This window comes from Chiloscyllium plagiosum, unplaced genomic scaffold (assembly GCF_004010195.1).
Source record: "Chiloscyllium plagiosum isolate BGI_BamShark_2017 unplaced genomic scaffold, ASM401019v2 scaf_4711, whole genome shotgun sequence".
Classification (NCBI taxonomy): Eukaryota; Metazoa; Chordata; class Chondrichthyes; order Orectolobiformes; family Hemiscylliidae; genus Chiloscyllium; species Chiloscyllium plagiosum.
In genome coordinates this window covers 1-16,441 of record NW_025211457.1, presented here as the reverse complement: position 1 = coordinate 16,441, position 16,441 = coordinate 1, and the positions used below count along the sequence as shown (strand labels likewise).

Sequence of the window (16,441 nt, the reverse complement as noted above, 5' to 3'; positions counted from 1 at the left end):
CCATGCAAATTCATGAGATTTGGAATTCTATTCCCAAACCTCAAACGTCTATCAACCACTTTTACTCACTGAGACACTCCTTCAATTTGTCCTCTTCACCAAACTTTCCTTCACCTGCTCTGATTTTCCCTAATTTGGCTCAGAATTAAGTGACCACAGAACGTTTGTAGTGTAAAAGGAGGCGATTTGGCTCATCAACTCGCCAAAGAATCCTCTTCCCTCATGCTTTTCTTATATCTTTTCCACATTCTTCCTCTTCTGATGTTGAAGGGAGGCATGGTGGCAGAGTGCTTAGCACTGCTACCTCACAGCGCCTGCCACGCGGGTTCAATTCCCACCTTGAGCAACTGTCTGTGTGGAGTTTGCACATTCTTCCCATGTCTGCGTAGATTTCCTCCCACTGTCCAAAAATGTGCCGGTGAGGTGAATTGGCCCTGCTAAGTTGCCCGTAGTGTTAGGTGTAGGGGAATGGGTTTGGGTAGGTTGATCTTCGGAGGATCGGTGTGGACTTGTTGGGCCAAAGGGCCTGTTTCCACACTGTAGGGAATCTAATGTTCACTTCATTGTACCTGGCTTCTTTAGCAGTGGATTCCTAATCTCAACCTTTTGCAGAATGAAAATGGTTTGTCTAAATGTCGCATGTGCATCGTTGCCAATTACCTTGCATCGGTGCCTCACCATTCTTGATTCTTTCACAAATGTGAACAGTTGGATTATGATTCCTTTTTAGCAGCTTCCCTTCCATCTGGGCTGCAGGTTATGTTTGCAGTCAGGACGAGTCCATGGACAGTGTACATAGTCACTGTAACAGGTTCTAGCCTCTGTGCAGTTCCCTGAATGGTCAGCTTCCCAACATTCAGTGACGTATCAGTTCCATGTTCCTGATCCCTAGCTGTGCACGGTGGAAGCTACAGGGATGCTGAAGGGTCTTCACTTGGTTAAAACTAATCTGTAGAACCAGAATGCACAGCGTGAGAGATGCGGGTTACTGTCTGAACAATAGTTAGAGGAGAATATGAGAGTCCACTTGGCCCATCAAGTCCACTCTGCCATACATCAAAGTCATAGCTCACCCAATTGTGGCCTTCCCTTCATTTTCCTGGCAGGATTTGCTTCTTCTCTGTCCATTTGTCTGTGCCTGGTTATCCAGCGAGATGAATTGTGCAGGGACAAGCAGTGGACTTGTTACCTGGGTATCCAGCGAGATGAAGTGTGCGGGGACAAGGAATGGACTTAATACCTTGCAGAACTATTGGACCCTTAGGACACAGGGTGTCTAACAGACACGGAGAAACACATTATGATTAAATTAGACAGCTTCCCATGTCCCATTCCGTTCTTTTGGACTTTGTTGCTGATTTTGGTTTATTTTAAATTTTGGTTTATTTTAAATTGAATGAATTAAATATTAAGTGTAGAAAACAGCGAAGAGGAAGCCCCTTCAGGTCGCTATACAGAGGCTGTAAGCTCTCCCAGTGACTGTATAAAAAGCCAATGGACTGTTCTCAGCCCTTGCCCAATGCTCTCTCCTTTCACATTGGTGAGGGTGCTGACTGGGTGACAGGTTCCCATCCCTGATGAACATGAGTGAATCCTTTGGTAATTAAACAACAATCTGATAGGTTTTATGTTCACTATTCCTCACAGACAAACCCATAAATTGCTACATTAATTCCCCCTGACTTCACAAGCTGCCTTTCAGTTAACTCTTTATCTCAAACATTGAAAAAAAATATGTAAATTCTAAAGTGTTTTATAAAATGGGGACATGCAGTTAAGAGACAGATCAAACATCACCCCAAGATCAAAGAGAGATACTTCATTTAATATAAAATGAATAGTGCGAGATTTTAGAACATTTAGATTGAGGAGAAACTGTACTTATTCTATGTGGTCTGGGCTTCACGTTAACATGTGACTTTTTGAAACTAAACCAATGTCACATGGACAAGAAACTGTGGATGTGGCGGGGGAAGGGGGCGGGGGCTGTGGCAAGGCTTTCAATTACCCATCCAATCTGTAAACACGTTCGTACAGTCAGATCAGGGAGAAACGTTCACCTGGTCGAAGTGAGGGAAAGCATTCATAAAGTTCTCTTACCTCCTGGCTCAGCTGTGTCTTCACTCTGTTCTGCTGCTCTGTGTGTGACAAGGAATTCATTCAGACATCCCACCTGCTGACACACCAGTGAGCCCACACTGGGGAGAGACTGTTCCCCTGCTCTGTGTGTGACAAGAAATTCATTCAGACATCCCACCTACTGACACTCCAATGAGAGCACACTGAGGAGAGACTGTTCCCTGCTCTGAATGGGACGAAGAGTTCATTCTGAAACCCCACCTACTGACACACCAGTGAGTCAACACTGGGGAGAGACTGTTCCCCTGCTCTGTGTGTGACAAGGAATTCATTCAGACCTCCCATCTGCTGACACACTAGCAGGTCCACATTGGTGAGAGACTGTTCCCCTGCTCTGAATGTGGGAAGAAATGCACTGTCATTCAGGTGAATTAATTACCAGCGAGTTCCCACGCAATAACAATGATTGGATTTTTGATTTTGTTTGTTCACAGGATCATCGCATCCCTTTCTGGGGCAGCATTTATCAACCATTCAAATTATCCACAAGATATTGAATAATCAACCGTATTGTCATGTCTCAGTATTCACATGTCGGCCCGACCAGGTGAAGATGGCAGATTCCCTTCATGAAAGGGTATGAGTGAACCAAATGGGAATTCAAACCAATTGACAGGATACCATGAGGCGAACCTTTTTTAAACTCCAAAATTATGTTACATGCGAATTTCACTATTTGCAAACTACTGTCTTTTGGAGTTCCTTAACCACACAATTTTACCGGGACAGCAAAGTTTTATTTCAGGCAAAGTTGCATTATTGTTTAAGCAACTTATACTGTTAATAATGTATAACAGTATACCTGTTTCATTATGTTTAAATATTGTGTGCGTGTTTTTACACTGATTATGGAGCACATAATTACCTGGAGCAGTTAATCAAATGGCACACTCCTGGTCTCGATAGGTGCAGGTTAATAAAAGTTTTGTTGCTATGTATGGTGAGCATGCAGTTTTGTTGATCAGCTCTTACACCAGTAGTTAACTATTCAGATTCTATGTCACATAGCCATGAGACAATCGGTTCAAATAATTGATTGACACAGTAACAAACCGGCCTGAGAAGCAGAGTATTTCAGGGTTCAGTCCTGGATATGGTATATATATTTGAATAGCATATAGAAATAGATTGGCGAGCAGGAGGCTGACTACAACCATAACAAGACTGCCTCATTATTCACCAACAGCCAGTTTGTCTTCTGTATCAGTGAACCATTTCCAACTGTCACAATACAACTTTCTTCATATATCATTCATTTCTTAATTAGTTAAATGATTCATTCTTAAACTCGATAAATTCTTTGGAAATTGTGATAAATTGTCAACTGCATATCGTCAGTAATTTTAATCATGAGCCACCTAAAATCAACAAACTCCATATCCCGAAAAATAGTCTAAGGTTGTGGATCAACCACACATTAGGAAGGATGGCAGGGCACCTGAGAGGTCGCAGATCACCCACACATTGTGAAGGATGGCAGGGTCCATGGGAGGGGCAGATCACCCACACATTGGGAAGGATGGCAGGGTCCCTGAGAGGGGGCAGACCATCCACACAATTGGAAGGATGGCAGGGACCCTGAGAGGGTGCAGTTTATCCACACATTGGGAAGGATGGCAGGGCCCATGAGAGGGGGCAGATCACCCACACATTGGGAAGGATGGCAGAGTCCCTGAGAGGGGACAGACCACCCACACATTGGGATGGATTGCAAGGTTACTGAGAGGGGGCAGATCACCCATACATTGGAAAGGAGAGCAGGGACCAAGAGAGGGGGCAGATCACCCATACATTGGGATGGATGGCAGGGTCACTGAGAGGGGCTGATGATCCACATAATGGGAAGGACGGCAGGATTACTGAGAGGGGCCAGATCACCCATGCATTGAAAAGGATGGCGGTGTACATGAGAGGGGGCAGATCACCGACATATTCGGAAGGATGGCAGTGTCCCTGAGAGAGGGCAGATCACCCAAACATTGGGAAGAATGGCAGGGTCACTGAGAGGGGGCTGATGATCCAAATAATGGGAAGGATGGCAGGATTACTGAGAGGGGTCAGATCACCCATGCATTGGAAAGGATGGCAGCGTCCCTGAGAGGGGGCAGATCACCCACACAATGAGAAGGATGGCAGGGTCTCTGAGAGGGGTCAGATCACCCACACAATCGAAAGGATGGCAGGGTCCATGAGAAGGGGCCAATCACCCACACAATGTGAAGGACGGTAGAGTCACTGAGGGGGGCTGATTAACCATACATTGCAGAGGATGGCAGGGTCCATGAGAGGGGGCATATCACTCACACATTGGGGAGGAGAGCAGTGTCCATGAGAGGGGGCAGATCACCCACATATACGGAAGGATGGCAGTGTCTCTGAGAGAGGGCAGATCACCCACACATTGGCAAGGTTGGCAGGGTCACTGAGAGGGGGACAGATCACCCACATATTCGGAAGGATGGCAGTATCCCTGAGAGAGGGCAGATCACCCACACATTGGGAAGGATGGCAGTATCCCTGAGAGAGGACAGATCACCCACACATTGTGAAGTATGGCGGTGTCCCTGAGAGGAGACAGATCACCCAAACATTGGGACGGATGGCAGGGTCCATGGAAGGGGTCCAATCAACCCACACAATGGGAAGGATGGCAGGGTCACTGAGAGGGGCAGATCAGTCATACATTGGGAAGGATGGCAGTGTCCCTGAGAGGGGGCAGATCACCCACACAGTGGGAAGGATGGCAGGGTCACTGAGAGGGGGACAGATCACCCACACATTGGGACGGATGGCAGGGTCCATGGAAGGGGTCCAATCACCCACACATTGGGACGGATGGCAGGGTTCATGGAAGGGGCCCAATCACCCACACAAAGGGAAGGATGGCAGGGTCACTGAGATGGGGCAGACCACCTACACATTAGGAAGGATGGCAGAGTCCCTGATAGGGTGGAGATCACCCACATTTTGGGAAAGATGGCAGTGTACCTGAGAGGGGGCAGCTTACCCACACATTGGGAACGATGGCAGGGTCCGTGAGAGGGGCAGATCAGCCACACATTTGGAAGGTTGGCAGGTTCCCTGAGAGGGGGCAGATCATCCACATATTGAGAATGATGGCAGTGCCCCTGAGAGGGAGTGACCACTCACACATTGGGAAAGATGGCAGTGTCCCTGAGAGGGGGCAGTTCACTAATTCATTGGGAAGGATGGCAGGATCACTGAGGGAGGGCAGATCACCCACACAATTGTAAGGATGCCTGTGTCCCTGAGAGGGGGCAGGTCACCCAAACATTTGGAAGGATGGCAGTTTACCTGAGAGGGGGCAGATCACCCACACATTGGAAAGGATGGCAGGTTCACTGTGAGGGGGCAGATCATCCAGACATTGGGAAGGATGGCAGGGTCCCTGTGGGGGGGGGGGGGGGGGGGTCAATAACACACTAAGTGGGATGGATGGCAGTGTCCCTGAGAAAGGAAGATCACCCACACTTTGGGAAGAATGGCAGGGTCCCTGAAAGAGGGAAGATCAATCACACAATGGGAAGAATGGCAGGGTCACTGAAAGGGGGACAGACCACCCATACATTTAGAAGGAAAGCAAGTCCCTGAGATAGGGCAGACCACCCACACAATGGGTAGGATGGGCAGGGTCACTGAGAGTGGGCAGATCACCCAACAATGGGCAGGATGGCAGGGTCACTGAGAGGGGAGAGATCATCCATGCATTGGAAAGGATGGCAGGGTCCCTGGGAGTGGGCAGATGACCCACAAAATGGGAAGGATGGCAGTGTCCCTGAGAGGGGTCAGATCACCCACACATTGGGAAGAATGGCAGGGTCCCTGAGATGTGGCAGATCACCCACACATTGGGAAGGATTGCAGGGTCTCTGAGAGGGGGCAGATCACCCACACATTGGGAAGGTGGCAGGGTCTCTGAGAGGGAGCAGATCACCCATACATTGGGAATGATGGCAGGGTAATTGAGAGAGGGCAGATCACCCAATGGGAAGGATGGCAGTGTCACTAAGAGGGGGACAGATCAACCTTACATTGGAATGGATGACAGGGTCTCTGGGAGGGGGCAGATCACCTTCACAATGGGAAGGATGGCAGGGTCAGTGAGAGAGGGACAGATCACCCACATATTGGGAAGGATGGCAGGGTCCATGAGACGGAGCAGATCACCCACACATTGGGAAGGATGGCAGGGTCCATGAGAGGGAGCAGATCACCCACATTGGGAAGGTTGGTAGTGTCCCTGAGGGGCACCGATCACCCACACATTGCGAAGAATGGTTAGGGCCCCTGAGAGGGACCGATCACCCACACATTGGGAAGAATGGCAGGGCACCTGAGAGGGGGCAGATCCCTCGCAAATTGGGAAGGATGGCAGTGTCCCTGAGAGGAACAGATCAACCACATTGGCGAATTGGAGAGTTGAAGGGAGTTTTAACAGAGCTTATGGGCTTATGATCGGTGTAGACAATGCAGATGAAAACAGATTATTCCTATCAACTGAAGGAAATGGACGATGAGATACAAACGTTAAGATTTTGGACTGATTGACAGGGTGGATTTGATGAAGTGGTTACGCGGAAGGGATTCTATACCCATTGTTTCTTAATGATCGATAGTTGAGCTGAGCATCGTGAAACGCTGTATTTAATCTCCAGTTTCCGTCAAACCATGGGTTTGAATTATCCCAGCACCAGAACCACAAGAGACGTGACCTCACGTAGTCACATGGATGGGCCTGGGTAATTTACAGTTTGTGATTGTTCCTTTTCCTCTGGGTGTTTGCAGACCCCTCAAACTCTCTGACACTCTCGCTGATGAAAGCAGAAAATTGGTGACAGACTCTGAAGACAGTGAGAGCTCCAGCTGTTCACCACCGTTCAGATCCCCGCTAACCTTCCTGCTTTAGAGAAATCGGCATGCCTGGTTGGTGGCAGGCTGTGTGGCTCAAATAGGCAGCAACGGGCTGCAAGATAAAGGTTGGTAGTTTGAGACCATCCAGCTATGGAGCTTTGGTTGTTCCAGATCAGACTATTGGAATACCACCCTACCTCCATTTAAACCGGAAAATCTATGGCAAGGTTGAATTGCAACCCAAACCATTGATGATTCTGTGTTCCCTGACCCCACACAGAGTACGATAAGGACAAACACTGCTCTCTCTCGTCCCCCCGCTGTCAACAAAAGGTGGCCACTGCAGCTCCCTGCACAGCCCTGGGACACAGCTTACAGAAACTCCCCCCTCGTGAACGGCGCTTCCCGTGTGAAAATTTTTACATTTAATACGGTTACGGCTGCAATCCAACCCCTGTCCCCAAGACAGCTTCTAAGCTGCAGGATGTTGTGATGAGAACAGTGTTATGACATTGAAGGTGTGCTCTCCACCTTTAAATGAGAGTGAATGTTGGTCAGAACTGACAGCTGACAAATACCTGTGATGACCAGCTAGCAGTCTCAGCGTGCACTGGAAAATTGGAAAGATGTAACATTTGGCTGCGAAACAAATCTGAGTTGGTTTCTAATTAGGAAACAATTCCTATTTTACCAATCAGTTTAAATTATGTCTCAGAATACTAAAATCCAATCGCGCTTCAATTTAGTGTTTAGCAACACTGCAGAACCGAGGACTTCCATAATTTTGCCTCCACTGACCATTCTCCATGAAACATGCCCAGGTCCTTCACATGAGGAATTTTGCGGGGAACCTTAGCTCCTTGGCTTTGAACCGGGTCGTCTGCCCAAGAAAAGTAAATGTTGTACTGCTTTTAGTGGAAGGATCAGAGCACGGTAACTCAACTCTGAAATAGAATGGTCTCCAGTGTTGTACACATCTGTGCATATTCAGAACCAGGTTGGAGAAAACCGAAACAATGTTTCACCTAGTAATGAAACAGGATTGCATTATTTTTCACCACTCGAGCATGTATGAGCGAGAAAATTCAAAGTCACGTTTGCTGATATGAACAGCAAGTTAGAAAGCTCTGCTCATATCAGTCTGAAAGGCTGTCATTAGGAATAAGGCTATTTGTCCCGGATTTTGACGCGGGGCGTTTATGTGTATGAGGTGACTCCAACACCCACTACACGACAGAAAGCATCCACGCAAGTAGCTGGTCTTCAGAGTCGTCCAGTGCTAAAATTTACAGCCGTTCAATGCTTTTTCTTTATGTTTCCAGGAGCTGGTTGTTCTCCAGCGTAACTGGCATCATTGAAAAATTAAGAAAATCACGTGAAATTGCTCACAAAGTATAATTGTCAGGGGCGCACAGTTTGGAATGTAGGACTAGTCTGAAAATGCCGGGACAACTTTCCTTTCATCGTCAGGCGTGACCTTAAGGAAGGTTTGTCAACACTTAAGGTTTTGCTTTCGGCAATGTACGGTGAGTTGAAAACAGGAGAGCATAGGTTTAAGGTGAAATAGGTAAAATATAAAAAGGATTTGAGGCACCTTTCCCACATAGAAGGGTGTGCGTGTATGGAATCAGCTACCAGATGAAGTGGAGGAGGCTAGTAGACTCAGAAGATTTCAAAGGCAATTGGATGAATTTCTGCATAGGAAGGGTTTAGTGAGAGAGGGGCTAAATGCTAAGAAATTGTTTAAAATGCACTTTCAGAGATTTCGAAGCATTAATGCTGTTCTGGGGCAGTCCGGGGGCAATCAGCCATAAACGACTCCCAGATCCTTCAGCAGAGCAATTCCATATTATGCACCCAACATATATTGGAATATTAGTGCACCGTCACCTCCCGAAAAACTCTGAAATGAGGGGAAAAAAAGAACCGAATATGAATGGGCCATGAAAAGTGAATATTCCCAAACACAGTCTCGTTTAGATTAGTTAGCCCATCCGATCAACAATGCGGCAGTGCCTGCTGCCCACGTCTCCAGGACAGAATTGAAGGAAACGAGAGAAATGTAAGACCATATGACATCACAAATAACCGGAATTATTTTCCCATTCGCCAGAACAACAAATAACGAGAAGTAAAGTCACTGCAGGATTTTGTTTCACACCAGCGATGAAATATCAAACTCCGTTCTGTTTCAGCAAAAACAGTGAACAACACAACTTGGCCGGAATATGAAGCAGCAGTGGAACCGCATGAGGCCCGGGCTTTTCGTGTGGGAGGCAAATGTGATCACGACAGCGTGGACACTGGCAGGTTGGAGAGGGTGCACTCTCCCACATCAGAGATACATTTCCAATAAGCAAAGTAAGCTAGTCGTGTTGGAATTTAAACACTGAACATCAACACGCTGCAGTAAAACCGGCAAAGCACACAAATGATGGGATTCAAACACACGCCTCATGAGACATTCGAGCCACAATGCAGTGCCTTCGACCACTCGGCCACAAGACCAGCCGCCGCAGTCGCACATTTTCTTACACTTTCAATGATGCTCCTGCAAAACAACAGAAGCAAAGTCACAGGGAAAGAGTTCCCCCATTCCTGTCCTGCTCGCACAACTGCTGGGATCTGCCCAGCTACAATATCAGTTTTGCAGCAGATAATGATAATCCTTCAATCCACACAAAAACCAATGGGAAGCTGATCCTACATTCTGAGACTCGTTTGAGCCACAAATGTGATGTCTGCATGAGAGAATGTATATTCGATTGTAATTCAACAAAGAAACCATGAGCTGCATGACATTACTGGAATTGCGATTCTTGCCTGGTCAATGATTTCGCTCATTGCTGCAAGATAAAGGTTGGTTTACACGGAACATGAACCATATTCATGTTCCGTGTAAACCACTTCCAGCGGAATTGACATCTTCAAAACGTAAAAAAAAGACACGTGAAATTGATGACAAAATATAGACAAAGATGTCGTCAATGTTTGGACCGTAGGGCGAGTTGGAATAGTTTGGGACGACTTTTCCTGCAGCGGAACGGCTGCGACATGATCTGATGGAACGGTTGTAAACTGAGTATTTATGTGTTTTACCCAAGTTGGGGTGAGTTGAAAACTCGAGTGCACAGGTTTAAGGTGAGTGGACTGAAATTGACAAAGGACCTGAGGCACATTTCCCACACAGAAGGTTGTGCGTGTTTGGAATGAGCTACCAGAGGAAGTGGAGGAGGCTATTACACTCAGAAAATTGCAAAAGTAATCGGATGAGTTTCTGGATAGGATGGGTTGAGAGGGGTTGGGGCCAAATGCTGGGGAACGGGACTTGTTTAATTTTGGCTATGTGGTGAGCATGGACGAGATACACCGAAGTATTTGTTTCCACGCGGTGTACCCCAATAACGTCGTGTTGCTTACACCGGCTTTAAAGGATTAATTTTTAGCGGAGTTTGCCGTCGAAGTCTGTGGCACAATCATTTAGTCTGTTCGACTGCTCACGGGAAAGGTAGTATTGTGAAACACTGCAGAAACGAACGACTTCCTTACTTTAGCTCCGACTGACCATACTCTGTGAAATTTTCCCAGATTCTCAGTTGAGGATTTTTGCTGCTGCAAGTTATCTCAGAAACCCTGTAAACTCGAAATGTATTGAGCGAATCGCAAAACAGAAAGCATTTAACACGGAACACAAACAAAACTGGCATACCTTATGTATTTTCAAACACAGCGAAGCATGAATGCTAAATGTGAGACAGTCCGGGGGCAAGAGCCATAAAGTAATCTCACAACTAACAACATGGCAGTTCCAAACTACTCTTTCAAACATACTGGAACCTGAGTGCACCACCACTTCACAGACAATGCTGAAAATAGAGAAAGAAAGAACATAATAAGAATGGGCCATATAAAGTGAGTTTCAACAATCACAGTCTCGATTAGATTACCTTTCCCTTCCGATGTCTCCAGGCCGGAGATGAAGGAAATGGGAGAAATTCAATAACATATGACATCGAAATTCATTGGAACGATTTGGACTTGTGGTTTCATAGCATCGCTAGTATTAAGGTGCGCCCCGAGATCGAAGTCATGTTGGAACTGAAACGGAGGAATTGACAGAGAGGCTACAGAATGACATCGCATCCATTTGGTTTTCTTTAAATCACTGACGAGCAGGAAAATGTAAACGGGGAGGGCGAGTGGGGAAGGAAGTTTCTGAACATAGTAACAGAAGTCAAAAGGTAATTAGCTCATCCCACCCCCACTCCAGAAGAGGTGCTAACTCGATGTGAAGAGCTCTCACGTCTGAGTCACCTTCACGTCTCTGGTTGCTGAGTGAATCATAAAGAAGGAATTTCACCAGAGCTGCAACTGCCTCACTTCCCCACTCGCCCTCCCCGTTTACGTTTTCCTGCTCGTCAGTGATTTAAAGAAAACCAAATGGATTCGATGTCATTCTGTAGCCTCTCTGTCGATTCCTCCGTTTCAGTTCCAACATGACTTAGATCTCAGGGCGCACCTTAATAGTAGCGACGCTATGAAACCACAAGTCCAAAGGTTCCTCTGAGAGTGTGATTTCTTTCATTGCTGTTGCTGATTGAATGGGCCACTAACGTGCGCACTGCTCCAATACATGATTCAGGACCTCTGGTGCTAACTCTCGCATGTTGAATAACGACAGACAGCTTCAAAATGAGGGCTTTCAGAGACGACTTTGGGCTACATTTGACAGACAGACAAGTTCAGGAATTCGTGGTGCGCTGTGACAGCTTCTTTCCTGTCTTTGAACCGGGCCGCCTGCGCAAGGAATGCAAATGCGGTCCTGCTTTTCATGGAAGAATCAGAAGGCGGTAACTACACTCTCAAACTGAGTGGCATATGATCAGAACCAGGTTGGAGAAAAACTTTACAATGCGTTGCACAGTAAGTAAATGGAGCTGCATTACATTTCACTACGAGAGCAGATTTGTTCAAGCAAATTCGAAGGCAGATTTGAAGATGGGGAAGCAAGCAAGAAAGCTCCGTTCTTGTCGATGCAAAAGGCTGCAGTTGAAGAACAAAGCAGTTTCTGCCCAGTTTCGAACTGGGGACCGTTCGCGTGTTAGGCCAACGTGATGACCACTACACTACAGAAACAAGTGTGAGCTGGCCGCACTGCGGCTCAGTGGCATCCAGCACTGAAAGTTGAAGCTATTTTACCTTTCACCTTTCTGTTTCCAATAGCTCGTTGTTTCATGGGACTTGTTTAATTTTGGCTATGTGGTGAGCATGGACGAGATACACCGAAGTATCTGTTTCCACGCGGTGTACCCCATTTGGCTGCTGGAAGTTACCTCAGAAACCCTGTCAATTCGAAATGTATTGAGCGAATCGCAAAACAGAAAGCATTTAACACGGAACACAAACAAAACTGGCATACCTAATGTATTTTCAAACACAGCGAGCATGAATGCTAAATGTGAGGCAGTCCGAGGGCATGAGTCATAAAGTAATCTCACAACTAACAACGGGGCATTTCCAAACTACTCTTTCAAACATACTGCACCCTAAGTGTACCACCACTTCACAGACAATGCTGTAAAGAGAGAAAGAAAGAACATAATAAGAATGGGCCATAAAAAGTGAGTTTCACCAATCACACAACAGCGATGAAATAACAGTCTCCATTCGGTTCCAGTGAAAACTCAACTTGCCTGGAACGGAAAGCAACAGTAGAGCTGCTTGCGATCTTCCGCGCGGGAGGTAAACACGACCATGACAGCACAGACACTTCGGAAAATCGGCACTTTTCCACACCACAGTTAATTCCCCGTGAAGGAAACCCATTTTTCTTCTGTTTAAAACAGAAATGCAGCAGGGGTCGAAGCAGCATTTTTACCAACTGCATCGTTGGTTGCGATGGGATTGGAACCCACGCCTCTGTCGAGACTGGAGCCTTAATCCAGCGCCTTAGACCGCTCGGCCACACGACCTTCCTGCCAGCGTGGCCCGTTTTCTTGCACTTCCAATTGTGCTCCTGCATAACAACAGATGCAAAGCCACATGATCCCTCACCGATTCGGACAGCTGCTGGGATGTTCCCGTCCACAATATCAATTTCGCAGGAGATAATGATAGCCCATCAATCCAGACAAAAATCAATGGTAAGCGAGTCTATCTTATCAGACTCTTTTCAGCTACAAATGTATCTGTGAGTGCGTGAGAATATATGATCGATTCTGATTTGGTCAAATAACCATGAGCTGCTTGACATTACTACAATTTCGATTCTTGCTTTACTAAATGATTTTACCCATTGCTCGAAACAGGGCAACTTTCACGTTTACACGGAACACGAAGCACACCGGACTACTGGGAAAATGCACAAACCTGAGCAGGCCGTGTTCCACATCATACCGTGCAGCATAGTTTCAGTCACTGTGTCTGTTTTGCAGAATAAGAGTTCCAAAGAATGTTCTCCACCCTAAAACCGGAGGTAGCATTACAATGCGAGAATGACAGATCACATTGTGAGGATGCTCTGACCTCGGAGCCAGTTCGAGATGCCAATTTCGTTGCCTTTTACCTTAACCGTGCAATTTGATGCAGAGATGTTCATTCCTGGACATGAGTTGGAAACCTGTGTGGAAATCGACGAGAAGCGACTCAATACATTTTACTAAATTCCATGGTGCTTTTTAGAAATGCAGTTTCTGTTCACCTCAATCTAAAAGGCAGTTTCTGAACATAGTAACAGAAGTCAAAAGATAATTACCTCACCCCACCCCCCTCTCCGGAAGAGGTGCTAACTGACCTTGAGTGCTTATACGCTATGAAAGCACAGGTCCAGAGGTTCCTCTGAGAGTGTAATTTCTTTCATTGCTGTTGCTAATTGAATGAGCCACTAACGTGCGAACTGCTCCAAAACATGATTCAGGACCTCTGGTAACAACTCACGCAGGTTGAATAACGACAGACAGCTTCCAAATGATGTCCTTCATAGACGACTTTGGGGGTACATTTGACAGACAGACTAGTTCAGGAATCCGTGGTGCGCTGTGACACCAAAGCATCAGCTTCTTCCCTGTCTTTGAACCGGTCCGCCTGCGCAAGGAATGCAAATGCGGTACTGCTTTTCGTGAAAGGATCAGAAGGCGGTAACTACACTCTCAAACAGAATGGCATATGATCAGAACCAGGTTGGAGAAAAACTTTACAATGCTTTGCACAGTAATTAAATGGAATTGTATTACATTACGTTTCACTGTGAGAGCAGATTTGTTCAAGCAAATTCGAAGGCAGGTTTGCAGATGGGAAAGCAAGCAAGAAAGCTCAGTTCTTGTCCCTGGAAAAGGCAGCACCTGAAGAAGCAAGCAGTTTCTGCCCAGTTTCGAACTGGGGGCCTTTTGCGTGTAAGGCGAACGTGATGACCACTACACTACAGAAACAAGCACAAGCCGCCTTTGTTGTGGCTCAGTGGCATCCAGCACTGAAAGTTGAAGTCATTCTACCTTTCAAATTTTTGTTTCCAATAGCTCGTTGTTGTCCAGCGTAACTGACACCTTGAAAACGTAAAAAAAACACTCTTCCAACTCAGTTCCAACACGTTTTCAGCTCAGTTAGTATCAATATGGCTCATGTTTAGGTGTGAATGTCTCTGCATCAAATTGCACGTTATTCGTAAAATGCAGAACAACCTGCACAAATACCTGTCTCCTGTTATTAAACAGTTATAGACAGAAACACAAGCACACAACCTTCCACCACTACCCTGTCTCCTGCCATTAAGCAGATATATGCAGAAACACACACAACCCTCCATCATGACGCTGTCTCCTTCCATTAAATAGATATACACAGAAACACATCCACCAAAACCCTGTTTCTTGCCAGTAATCAGATATACTCAGAAACACACAACACAAGCCTCCACCACCACGTTGTCTCACGCTATCAAGCTGATATACACAGAAGCACACACACACAACTCTGCACCAACACCTTGCCTCCGAACAATAAACAGATATACACAGAAACACACAAATCTCTAAACCACCTTCCTGTCTCCTGTCATTAAACAAATATAACAGAAACACACACACACACAAACACAACCCTTCCCCACCACATTGTTTTCAGTCATTAAACAAATATACACAGAAACACACACACAATCATCCACGACCGTCCTGTCTCCTGCCATTACACAGATCTACACAGAAACACACGCTCACACACGCAATGGTCCACCATCACACACTCACCGGCAATTAAACAGGTATAAAAAGAAACACACACACATCTCGGCACCATACCCCTGTCTCCTGCTATTAAATAGACATACACAGAAACACACACACACAACCCTTCACCACCACATGGTTTTCTGCCATTAAATAGATATACACAGAAACACACACACGCACACACAACCCTTGACACCCAATTTCTTTCTTGTCATTAAGCAGATATATACAGAAACACACACACAACCCTCCACGACCACCCTGTCTCCTGCACTTAAACAGATATACACAGAAACACATACACACCCCTCCACCACCACATGGTTTTCTGCAATTAAACAAATATACACAGGAATACACACACACACGCACACACAATCCTTGAAACCCAATTTGTCTCCTGTCATTGTTCAGATATACACAGAAACACACACACAACCCTCCACCTGTCTCCTGTAATTAAACAGATATGTACAGAAATACACACACAAAACTCCAGCACCACCCTGTCTCCAGCTATTAAACAGTTATACACAGAAACACACACTCACCATCCTCTACCACCACGCTGTCTGCTGCTATTAAACAGAAATTTACGGAAATATACAACAACCCTCCACCACCATCCTGTCTCCTTTGATTAAACAGATATACACAGGAACACAAACACACACAACCCTCCATCACCACCCTGTCTCCTACGATTATACAGATATACACAGAAACACGCATACACCACCTTCTACCACCACCCTGTCTCCTGCAATTAAACAGACATACACAGAAACACGCACATACTCCCTCCACCACCACCCTGTCTCCTGCCATTAAACGGATATACACAGAAACACAGACACATACATCGCCCTACCACCACCTTGTCTCCTGTCATTAAACAGATATGCACTGAAACACACACACATCTCTCCTCCACCACCCTGTCCTCAGCAATTAAATAGATATACACAGAAACACGCCCATGCACAACCCTCCACGATCACCCTATCTCCTGCCATTAAACAGATATACACAGGAACACACACGCAACCCTACATCACCACCCTGTCTCCTGCCATTGAGCGGATATTCACAGAAATGCACACACACAACCCTCGACCAACTCCCTGTCTCCTGCCATTAAACAGATATACACAGAAACAAACACACGCAATTCTTGGCCACCACCCTGTCTCCTGCCATTAAAC

At 46.2% G+C, this 16,441-nt stretch overlaps 3 non-coding genes across 3 annotated transcripts; all 3 read right to left on the bottom strand.

The window, feature by feature from the left end:
- Positions 1 to 12,074: 12,074 nt before the first annotated feature.
- trnav-aac lies at positions 12,075 to 12,147 on the bottom strand. The gene has a single exon. It is a non-coding gene; the product is annotated as a tRNA-Val (tRNA).
- Positions 12,148 to 12,901: 754 nt separating this feature from the next.
- On the bottom strand, positions 12,902 to 12,983 carry trnal-aag. Its single transcript has one exon. It is a non-coding gene; the product is annotated as a tRNA-Leu (tRNA).
- Positions 12,984 to 14,365: 1,382 nt separating this feature from the next.
- Positions 14,366 to 14,438, bottom strand: trnav-uac. Its single transcript has one exon. It is a non-coding gene; the product is annotated as a tRNA-Val (tRNA).
- Between the last annotated feature and the right edge of the window lie 2,003 nt (positions 14,439 to 16,441).